The 12,617-nt window shown below is 41.7% G+C and overlaps 1 protein-coding gene across 1 annotated transcript in view; it reads right to left on the bottom strand.

Annotated features, from left to right (window-relative positions):
* RAB30 (RAB30, member RAS oncogene family) overlaps nt 1–12,617 on the bottom strand; it is a 41,922-nt gene that overhangs the window by 28,825 nt on the left and 480 nt on the right. The gene's annotated exons all lie outside the window — the stretch shown is intronic.

Here is a 12,617-nt window from a genome sequence, read left to right as displayed (position 1 = left end):
TTTCCCTACCTGTTACTGATCATAACCTGTAGTCACCCATCAGAAAGCACTGAGCTCTGCCAGGTGGAAAGCGCATTTTGCCATTGACAGTTACTCAGGATGCAGCGATGGACCACGGGATGCTGCAGCAACACACAGTGGCAGGAGGCAGAAGAAATCTTGCTTGAGTGGTCACTCTTAATGTAAAGCAGCAGGTTTCCCCTCTTGAGGCTTATCCAACTGTTCCTAAATGGAAATGTTAAGCTGTTACACCCATGTTACCCATTTTCCTCCAGGTCTGACCTACAGAGAATAGCAATTCCTACTGGATCCATCAGGCTGAGAGGTGATGGTGAGATGAAAGCATGTGGCTCAGGTTTCTTGCAAACAGCAGGAGAGTAGGGAATTATGAAGGATTTGAAATGTGACACAAGATGCATTTTTGATATTTACAGGGATTTCTGTGACTATTCAGAGGGAGCCCTTCCCACACAAAAGCAGAAGTGTGATGGAGAGTCTACTTTCCCAGGAACACCAAAATAGCCATTATGAGCCTGTTCTTTGCAAGAGGACAAGCAACCTCAATCACACACTGAGGCACACTGGAACCCACTTCAGGCTTAGGATAAAGTCACGTATGTTCCTTTTTAAAACTAGAAGTTGGAGAACAAAATGTCAGAGCCTGGGACAAAGCCCTGAAATGCCAAACAAGGTTCACATCCCTTGCACATGAGAAAGCCAATGAGTTTCAGCACACAGCTCATGCCAATGTATCTCTGTGTATCACAACACATATTAAGACTCAATTAATACACTCTCCCTTTCAAAAGGGTACACAAGTAATGAGCACTTTCTTCTTTCCTAAGAAGAGACAGATGCCGATTACAGGAAGGAGTTCTCCGTAACAATTCTCTTCCTAAACCATACCAATTGCCTTGCCCATTTGAAAGATGCATTTGCTACATCAGAAGAAAAAAAGACCCTTATTTATTAGCAATGTCTGAACCACTAACCATCAAAATTATTTGCTTACTGGACACGTTATTTTTTCCGCATAGCACTGCTGGAATCCCTGTAGCACCTTCCCAGACAAAGTGCCATTAACATGCAAATGAAAAGTTCACACTCCTCCTTGAGATGGTACACAATTATAGTCATAAGCTAAGATAATGAAAGGCTCTAAACAAGACAGGTTGGTTACACATGTCACAGTACTGCTTGCAAATCATTCTCTCCTCTAATTACCACAGCATTTCCAGGAGGAATCGATTACAGCAATATGGATGAATGGGATCCTAAAACTGAAAAATGTACTGAATTAAACATTAATGCTCTCATTGACTGTTATCTATCTATATATATATATATAAAGGTATGGCCTAGGAAAATACAGTACTAAATATCTAGAAAGACCAGAATCTTGGACACTGAGGCATTAAAATAGTCCCAGAAACAGAATATACCAAAAATATAAATTCATCCATCAGGCTATAATTACACTTCACATTTTGTTCTTGTTGTGAAGATTGGTGTAAGCCTATAGCCAGGCAGAAAGCCAAGCCACAAACTGTGCTCTGTTGACTGCTGAGGTCTCCATTAGGTGCTCCAACAGAAATACTCATTTGCCCAGACCAAGCCTAAACATGATACAGTGCAACCTCTTCTCCATGCCAGGCAAGCTTTGGACAAGCACTGCCAAACAAGCATCCGAATTCAACAAGCTTCCTGCTCCTCAAAGCATTACACACACTTTAGCCCTGTTTTCTAAGGAAAACAAGCTTTTGCTATCATCTAACCTGGCCAACAGACCTAAAAGTTATTGAAGGAGAGTGTTTTGGCAAAATTACAAAGAACAATATAATTTATGCAATTCTTTTGATCCCCAGGTGGCTGGGATGAGGCCAGAATCAGCATCCACCCTGTCACTATTGGGCTGACTTCTGGTCTTGCCATTTTTTGTTTGGCTACAGCTGCCTGGTGGTTTAGGACACTGATGCCTGTCAACCAAGAGCACACTTAGCAGCCACACTGCACACTTATGCATTTCTTCTCCAACAGTTCCAATCATAGCTTCCAAGTCTAGCAACTCATTTGTGCTATCCAGTTTCTGGGCCTCTGTCTACTGCTTCTGAGCCCTTGAAGCTGCAGCACTCAGCTACCAGAGTGGAAAGTGCTCGAAACCTTTCTAAAAGAGATGCTCCTGCATGGGACACAAAAGCTGAACCACCCCTTTACTAATGAGTGATCTGACACCTTGAGCCCTGTGCCTAGTTTCACTAAAACCCTAACTGGTCTGGCAGATCACATTGTACAGGGTGGCACTGTTTTTTCTCACCCACCTTTGAGGAATTAACCAAGATGACCCACTTCTGACTCTGCTATCTCTCTCCAGTGATGGTGTCTGGGACCTAAAACAACAACAATGTTATTTAGACAACACAACTTGGGCACCTATGATTCAGGGGAGGAGCCAAGGCTCCACCATTCAGTGAACAAACCCAACTGAACGCAGCAAATTCTAATCCAACATCTTTGCAAAATTATTTACGCTTTCTAAAAGGATTTAGGGTTAATGGGACATCAGCTTAAGAGTAAGAGGGTATGCTTTCAAGTCTTTTGGATCATATACACGGCAAACTCCAAGCAACTGTGCTTTTTGCCTCTGCAAGAGAGGACATCACAGAGCCAACCACACCAGCCTGAAGAACCACTGAAATCACATTGTTGCACCCCAGTATCTTAATTAAGACATCCAGAAACACACATGGTTTTTTTCACGGCATGGAAAGAAAACCCTGGTTGCTAGCAAGGCTCTTTCTGCTCGACTTGAACTGAACCAGTATCACAGCACCATGAGGCTGTGACAAAAATGCCGTGTTCCACATGAGAGTCCCTTGATCTCTACGAATTGGTCACATCAAAGATAAAAATCAGAATTCAGGTAGTGCCTGCTTCTTTTCTTAATTCTCTCCCTATGTCATCTCCAACACTTGCAGAATTCCTTTTCCTCCTTGCTATCCCCTCACATCCAGCTGCCAGCTGCACTGCGATATCCATCACACAGCACCCTCTGATAGCTGGTGGCTGCTAAGGCAATATTTACACTATGGCTTGCATTGCAGTTTATAAAATTCTTTGGAGCTCTTCCAAAGGGAAAGCCCCACATAAATCAAAGTTATTAGTGTCATCTACAGGCTAAGTCCAGTCAAGAATTTGCTCGAGCTCACTGTGGAGACTGCAGATCTTTGAAATACCAATCAATGTGCAGCAGAGGGGCTGAGTAATAAAGTTCATTAGCATTGCTGGCAACACTTTTCTTCAGTGGCATACAATAAATAATTGGTGAATATTCAAGGCATCCCTCTGAGGTTATCTTGATTTTATGCATCAAGGCAACCAAGAAACAGAAAGTTTAGAAGGAACTTGCCAATAAACACAAGAGAGATGCAGAATTCAATTGTCTTGCCTTCAAAGTACAAAATATGTAATTACTAGAGGAAACTGTGAATTATATAAATTGATTTGCAATGAAATTAAGGAGACTGTCTTTCCCCAAAACCACTAATGGCTATTCCCACCCAAGTTACAGCACTGGTTACTCACATTACAGTAACACCTACAGACTGCACAGAACTGCAGATTTTTCACTGTAGAAAGTGGGGACTAACAGAGAGAAGTTCTATCCCAAAGACCTTATCATGGATAATAAAACCCAATCTATACACACAATACAGGAGCAGTCATAAAGAGATTAATGACTCAAAAAGTGCATCAGAGGAAGAACGAGAAATGGACCAACCCTCCGGAGTATCAGACAGACATCAATAAATTCATTAGCTAAGCATCACCCAGCATTGCCCAGGAGATATTTTTAAAACCTTCCTCTGTATCTCCAAAAACTGATGTCATCAAGCAAAATGAGAAATATTGTGAGAGATGTGCTAAGATGATGGAAAGAATTTTTATGTAGCTTCACACATTTTCCAGCAAGAAGCCTGACATTTAAGCAGAATGACCTGGTTACTAGTGGCTACTCCACAAATTGATGCAACACACTCACCCCCGCAATGACTGACAGCTGCAGTAAACAAACAATCATTCACGCCAGGTTCTTCCTCCCTGTGGCAACAGCTTTTGCAAAACTGCGGAACTTAATGAGATACTTTATTTAATATTTATTTCACAATCAGCCTCCTTTACTCTAACAGAATTAGCTTCAGCCCACAATGAATGTTTTCCTTGGTTATTTCATTGTGCAAATCAATACTCAATTTATTTTGAATTTCTTCAGTTGCGAATTCTAAACTAGGGGGGATTTGTTTTAAACGTGCCTTTATTTATTATTATTAAATACCAGCTAACCACCCACATGGCTGGAAAATGAATCAGCCCGAGGACACTATCCCAAAAAGTTAACCTAACAAAAAAGATTAATTTTAAGACTGACTTATTCAAGCAGTTTCCCAATCCAGAGGCACAATAGATTAGAGACAACACTAATATATATGTGACAGTCCTTGACAAAAGACTGAACATTCACAATGAGCAAGGTGAAGTTACTCATGATGGAAGCACGCACAAAGGCCAGACAGCAGCTTGAGAAAGAGCTTTACAAGTTCCCCATACTACATTCACATCTGCAGTAGAAAATTCAGGAGTGGTCCATAACAACCATGTATTATGGCACAGGACAGGGCAATCTCAAGCATCTCCAGCACAGGGATGTCCAATGTGACCCAGCAGACACTTCTCACAAGCCATGCTTTTCAAGACCATTTTGCTGGTGCTTCCTAGTGACACATAGGGACCAGTGACCTGCATAGCTAAGTGCAAGTGCACCAAGACACAGCTTTCCTGCAGAATTGTGACAACAGAACTGCTACTTAAAATAAAAGGAAAAAATATTTCCTAGAAGAGGGAAACACTCTACATTTGCAAAAGTCATTTACAAACATAATGGAAATACTGAGAATCATACTCAGGATCACGATATGGATATATTTAAGTTTATTTTCCAGTTTTGGGTAGTAGGCAAAAGACAGAATTTGGAGCTAACAACTGCTAAAAGACACTGATTGTTTCTGCACTGAACATGCACTACATCCCTGCACAAGGTGCTATGGGCATGCTGACAGCAGGTCACAACACAAGATGAGACTTCATTCCTACAGATCCCACACAGCAATTTCCATCTGAGTCCTATGTTCATGCCTCCTTCTCCCAAATAAGTCGAGCAGAAATCCATTATCCTGGAGTTAAAGAGTTCAACTTTAGACTCCTGTTTGCCTGCTGAAATTAAAGAGTTAACAGAAACCTGTGTTTATCTGGGGGGTTTCTATGTGTCCACAAACACATCAATCCAAGCAAAATGCTACTACCACATTTTAGGAATGTGAATACTGCTGACTTGAAGGGAATGGGCACAGTTCCCTTTTTAGAAGGAACAAATTGTTCAGAACAAGGACAAATGCAATAGAGAAATCAGGCACCGACTCTGCTTCTACAGTTTCAAGCTGCTGGTACATGCAGCTCTGACGCAGTCTTTACATGTTTGGTTTTTTCAATAGACCCAACATTGTTAAAAAATCCCCCCATAACCACCTAACACAAAGAGCAAATATTTACAGTGAGGATTTTTATATGTGAGAAATCAGAGGGTGCCACAATCTTCTGTTGGCTACAGGCAGGAGACAGCTATTGCCAACAAGGCTGGAGTAATTGCAATGGTGCAGATAATCACTGCACTTGAGTATATTCTAGACAGAAAAAAATGGAATTAGCTGCAAACTGTGTTAAAACACCCCCTTCAGAGTAACAGCACTTTCTGTAATTATGCCACAGAAAAAGGGATTACAGAGAAGAACAGCAGAGCCCAAAGCCATTATCACACAGGTTAAACTTGCTGCTGTATCTCCAGTGAACCAGATACTTAACTATTCTGAGGTCCTCAGCAGTCCATAGATACAGGGACACCCCAAACCTGCCCTTACCTTTTTGTGAAAGCTAGAGATTTCTCCAGTCTTTGCTGGGGTTTAATTAAACTCATTACCACAGGTTTATATGAATTTATACCTTTTCTCCACAGGACATGCTGTACCATGAACTTCAGGGGGGGGATGCAAGAATAAAAAGGCTAATGTTACTTCTCTCAACCTTCTTCTCAATATGCCAAAATAAGCTGACACCCCCACCACAATTTCAGGCTATCTGATTCTCGTGTCTAGAGATTACTCGTCACAGGGTGGAATAGTCTGATGTCTCCAGAGGACTAGCAGGGATACCAAATGAGCCAGGAAAGATTTTTCAAGCCTACATTTACTTTTCAGGTATTTGCATTAATAGATGTAATGCAAGAACAATAGAAAAATAATTATTTTTTTAAGTGGCAGTTGTCCCCTCTCTCAGTTAATCAAGTTCAGTTGGTATTATAATAAAGTTTCAATCTCCAGTGTTGGAGAAGATGGAATTTACAACTCCCTTCTACCATCAGAAAGCAACAGGAAAATAAGAGCACACAGTATGGAGATGCCATAGTGGATTTCTTGATGTCAAATCAGGTTATACAAGGCTGTCTCACTACATTTTCAAGTAAGGGTGTTATCTTCAGTAAATATCCCCATGCAGCCACAGCTGTCATGAAAACACCATGCTTTAGGTCCTAGAAGCACCATGAAGAAATTCTCACTAATTAGACACAAATCAGGCTTTCTTTAAAAACTTGTTAGATGAAAAGCCTTGACTGATCTATTTTCCATTTCTCTGAGTTCAGGCAATGAAATTTAAATCACAGAAAAGTGCTAATGATTATTTTTCAAGTCCGCTTTTCATTATTGAAAGCATTTTTTGCAACATAGCAAACCCAAAATCTCTTTTCTAATCCTGGCAATCCCTTTAAGTTGTTCTTTGGTTGTAAATCTGAATGCTGGTGTTCATGTCTCAACTAATGGTCTACATCCCAAGCATGGATCTGGGATTTTTCTGGAGCACAGATTTTTCTGGATCTCTCATCACACTCATATTTATGGATAAATGACTATTTGGAGCAAAAGAATGACCACTGAAAAGACAGGAAGGTTTGACAAGCTCCTGTGCTTAAAGTTTCACCTGTCTCAGGTAAGAGCAGAGGTAGGGTGATCTTCTAACCAGACACAAATTCTTCTACTCAGCACCTTTAATATCTGTTTCCTACAGGCATCACATCTTCTTCAGCTAAGAGTCTGCATTTATACCTAGTCCTCAGAATTATCTGTAGCCTGGGAGTATCCAAGCTCCTAAAAGTGCAGCTGGGGTGGCTGCACTTGAGCAAGAGGTTCAGGCAGATGGAAAACAAGCAGGGAGAAAGCAGGTGGGAACAAGAACATTAGCAGTCCCATGGAGCTGGTGCTGTCTCTTTAGCAACGTCCCACTGAGTAGTGAAACATCCTGTACAACCCCACACAGCTTCATCAGGGCTGCAAGAGCACTATGAAGTGCAGCAAAGGCTTTGGGCTTGTCTGGTGTGGAGAAAAGGGGTGACCTCGTTGCTCCCTGCAGCTCCCTGAGGAATGAAAGTGGAGAGAGAGGTGCTGATCTCTTTCCCCTGGTATCCAGTGATAGGATGCATAGGAATGGTTCAAAACTGCACCAGAGGAGGTTCAGACTGGACATGAGGAAGTATTTCTATACCAAGAGCATGGCAAAACACTACAACAGGCTTCCTAGAGAGAGGGTTGATACCCCAGCCTGTCAGTGTTCAAGAGACATTTGGACAATGCCCTTAACAACATGTTTATGGTCAGCCCTGAATTTTTCAGGCAGCTGGACTAGATGATCCTTGTAGATCCCTTTCAACTTCCAATATTCCAACAATATTTAGAATAGAAAATATTCTATTCTTAACTGCTTGATTACTCTGGACAGGGGTCCCATCCTTCCAGAGCCAGGTAACAGGGTAATCCTTCCTGCCAAAGCAATAGAAGCTCTCTTTGGTTTTTTTTGGCTGCAAGGATTTTGGTCCAAAACACTCAGGAAAGCACATGCAAATGATTGTTACTGTGGGGGATGCGAGACTCTCATATGCAGTCGGATTCATTTTCTGCCCTGTTCCAAAAAAATTGGCATCAAGGCTCAGCACCAGCCTACAGGATGGTAGTTCCATGACAATTCTCTTTTGCAAACAACAGCCTGGATTTATATCAAGAAATACTCCCACTTTAAATGCACACATGCTGCCCTTTGAGTAACTGAGATTTTGCTTAATTGAAAAAGCAGAATTTAGTTTTGGGAACCTTCATTGCAGAGGAGAAGGAGCACAGTGCAGCAGTGGGTTGGGCTGCTGAGGCCCTGCATGAAGTCCCTCTCTCTGTGGAGGACATCTTTAGCAGGACACAGTAACCCAAGCACTGCTCAACTTCTGTACTTTGGCAACTCTAACACCTTTTTTTTTTTTTTTTTCCTCTTTTAAATTCAGCCTGCAGGATACAGTCTTTCAAGAAACCATGCACAAGCTCATCTTTTTTCATGCCGGTACAGCCTTTCCTCCCCTTCCTCTTCTCTCTTCCCTTTTCTCATTACTCTTTTCAAGGTCTAAAAGAAAACACTATTCAGATACTTAAAGGTTACAGTTAACTTTTAGTTCAGCAGTGCTTAAAAGACAGTATTTCTGCTAAAAGGAAAGAAAATAAACAGGGTATCCTGTGATGTTTAAAAAGGCAGCAGATTTGTGAGACCTTACTGAAGGTTTTCTCCTCTGTTTGTACAGGTATTCCCTAATTTTCTCAGGAAACTAATAGCTAGGTTAAATAGGTTTTAAATAGGTTTAAATTTTGCCTTAAGTATATTAGGGAAGAGTGTACCTCTGCAGTGTAGTGAGAGCAGTAACTCCAGGAGAGGCAAGATGATAAATGGCGTGTGAGTCTCAAGCTGTTCACAGCCTAAATATCTCTCCTCAGCTCAAAGCAACAAAGCTCTCTAATTATTTTTATCTATGCAAGGTGAAATCAAATGACATTACAACACAAATCTCACCAATACCTTATGCAGGGCCAATGTTTAATAGCGTAGATTAGTCACGAAACTACTGCAACAGCAGCAGACTTCAATGTGGTCTTGACTCTGTTTAAAAGCTGACAGTGATTTTAAGGGACAAGCTGATCCTTGTTCTGCCCTAATTATTTCAACATATTAGCACCTGAGGAATATTTGACTCAACCCCTTCCCTCCCCTCACTTTAAATTCATTATTTATGCACAGGCCAATCAGGTTTATATGACAAACATGACAGATTACTTCTTTCCCACTGTAAGAGCCATTAAAAATAAAATGAGAATTTAGTTAGTTATTGACAGAAGCACTGGGAGGGAGCAGGAAGCTAAATGACTTGCTGCAAAATGAAATTGTGGAAACTAGAAAGTCAATCAAAACACTGCCTCAGGTCATCTCATCTGTCCTCCAGCCAAAGCAGAGCTGTTGCTGAGTGTCTCTGCGCCAAGACCTCTCCAACTGGGCCAATGTTTTTGGTGTCAGAAACCCATCTGTAATATAGAAAATTATTTTACTGACTCCTAAGTCTCCTGTTCCAAAGTTTTGCAAACATCCATACAAGCATCAGTACCTAAACAGCTTCATTACTGCAAGGTATGCCCATCTTGTGCTACTTTCCACACTCCTGCCATGCCAGCCACACAGCTGAAATGAATCTCTCTTACTTTCTCACTGCCTGGGTGGTTATTTGACAACATGCATGAACTAGCACCTAGCACATTCCCCATTCCTCCTTCTGTACTCACACAGAGCAAGGCTTGCACTCAAACTGCTGGTCCTGTCCTTAGAAAAAAAGGCAATAAGCCTTAAAATGAGAAATGGAATCAATCTATTTCCCAGCTATTGTAACTCCTTGTTTGGCTATTTTATGTAAAAATAAGAAGAGGCCAATAAACCTATACCACCCACAAAAAACCCAGCTGTGAATACACCACAAAACTTAGAGCAAGTGTCTCAGTTTGCCAGTTGATGGATGCCAGCTTGGCTGTCCCAGCAAGGACCAAACAGAGACAGCTCCAGAGCTGAAGCCAGGAGCTCTCCACAGCTCGCATTAGAGAGCCACCACACTCCAGCTCAGGCTGTGAGCAACACCTACCACCTGCAGCTGGGTCTGGGAAGATGGGAAGTACAGCACAGATCAGTCAACAGAGAAAAGCTCTTTCACAGCAGGGTGACAAATGGGGGTTGTTTGCTTGCAGATGCCTTTCTCCCCTTGCCGGTTTGGAAAGTGACTGCTCAGTTGCTCCCTGGAGAGCCACCTTCAGCCATCCATCTCTTGCTTCAGGAACTTCAGCTCTTTCACCAGATCTCAACTCCAGGCTACAGAAATCCCTGTCCTCTCCTAGCTCATCTCTGGAGCAAAGAGGAAAGTTAAGCTTAAAAGTCAGCAAGGCTGGCTCAGCTCTGGCTCTTCCCAGTTCCTCTCATCTCACCAGTCTTTGGGTTCCCCTGTACATGAGGTTGGGTGACACCCAAACATCCCAGGGCAGCAACAGTTCTGGGATGGGCAATTTAACACAGTTCAGGGCACACGGGTGATACTCATAAAACCAATTTGCAAGGGTGTGATTTCTGGCTTGACTAAGAAGCCAGTAATTGGCATCATACTCAATTTCATGAGGAACAGGACTAAAATGCAAGAAAACTCTACAGAATATGACCATGAGACCACCGAACCCTGAATTTCCCTTCAAACACTGGACACTAGTAAGAAATGGGGAAAAAAAGTAAAAGACCTGAGGAAATATTTAGTGCTGCCTTCCTGGGATATTCTCTTTGCTTCCAGCAGCTGGCATTTCAGAGAATTCTTGAATCAGAGTAAACACATACACTGCATTTAAGTCTTTGCAGGACAAGAGGAAGGATCCCCTAGCTCATCTGAGTTTTTTCACAGCAAAGATTGAGTGATTTTCAGCTTTTGGTCCCTTCTTATGTGTCTGTATTTCAGTTGCTGAAAGGCAAAATTTAATCTGATTAATACAGTGTAGATTTCTGTGGTATATTTTTAATCTACCTCCTGATATAGTATAATACAGCTTGAAAATGCTAGCATGCATTGTCACAAGTATTTCTAAATCCAACAAATGTAATAAATATTGAAATATATATAAATATGTATTGCTATTTATGCTTGTTTTGTTCAAGATATATACATACAGAAAGATGAAAACAGGATAAAGAAAGAGGGGCATCACAAAAATTGTCTTACTTAAATGCGACATCACCAGCCATGGATTCCTTGCTTGTTCTCACCAACTTCTACAGCAGTATTTCCCAGAACAATTCCCAGGCTACAGTTTCAAATTATCACTTCATATCCAGTGCCTTCTATACCAGGCTAACAAAATCAGTGCTATAAAACTTCTCCTTTTACAGCCAATATGGGAAACCCTCTATTAGATTATCTGTTCCCTCGCTTGTAAAATAAAGAGGAAAACGCCATTCCAGGAAACAAAAATGTTAAAAAAAGACCAACCAAAGGCAACGCCTGTGTGCACTGTTGTTCTTCCCCTTTGAGTCAGTAGTAAAGGGGAAGGAAGGAAAAAACACAGAAAAAACAAATGCAAGGAGGTGTGGATGCAGCATATTTATTCCACTCGAAGAGGGGAAGCTGTAAAACACCATCCATTGCACACGGACACCCCAACACCGCGCGGGTGTTTACAAACACTTTGAGCAAACCAAACAGGGAGTTTCATTGTCCCCACTGCACTCATGTTACCCACGCCCCAGCACTGCAATTCCAGGGAGAGCCCTGCCAGAGGACACACAGCGCCAGTTACACAAGAGAAGCGCAGAAGCAAATATGAAGCACAGGGGAGGAAAAAAAATTAAAAATATCAACTCAGCTGCACACTCTTGCTGCTCTCAGAACAGCCTCCAAGTCGGGCTTTGGTGAGGATTAACTTTAAAGGGCACTGAAAGATACTGACAGACTTGAAGCAAGCAGGACCCCTCTGTGTGCACACATTTCATTGCCACCAGCACAAAATGAGAAGTCTAGAGTCCACTAGCAACTGCAGAAGTAATTCAGTTATAAAAGGGGATAAAACCTTCTGATGTTATATACTAAGGAAAAATTATCTGTATGTTGCACTAATATCTTAGCACTGTTCAAGTAAAAATCCAAATTTCACCTCACAAACAGAAAGGAACAGTGAAACGAATAAAAAGCCACACGACAATGAAGCTCTGCTGGACCACAAAGTTTCTACAAAGTTTAAAATATAGGCATTTCTTATATTTACGATAAAATTGAAAAAGATCAGAGCAGTAGTTTGGAAGCTGAAATAAAACATCAGGCTGTCAACCAAGAATTTTTAAGATACTAACTCAAGATGTGACTTGGAGAAGAAACCTGGACCAACTGCACACAGCCAGGACTGAGAGTCAGTTGGATTCAAATGTCCCCCGTTTCCCTGAAAGGGGGGAGGAATAGCGGTGTCAAAACAACGAAGCCGCACGACAGCACACCAACGCCCCAAAAACCATCCTAAAACACACCTCGTATTTATTTTGTCCGCAGGAGCCCGGCTCTCGCAGGCTCTGCAGCGCTTAACGACAGCAATTCAAAATCCATCTTATTTTCCACTCTTATCCAGCGAGGGAGCCAAACC

The sequence above is a fragment of the Corvus brachyrhynchos genome, unplaced genomic scaffold (assembly GCF_000691975.1).
Source record: "Corvus brachyrhynchos isolate BGI_N302 unplaced genomic scaffold, ASM69197v1 scaffold44, whole genome shotgun sequence".
Lineage (NCBI taxonomy): Eukaryota > Metazoa > Chordata > Aves > Passeriformes > Corvidae > Corvus > Corvus brachyrhynchos.
The sequence above is the reverse complement of the archived record's forward strand: the minus strand, read 5'-3'. Positions and strand labels throughout refer to the sequence as shown.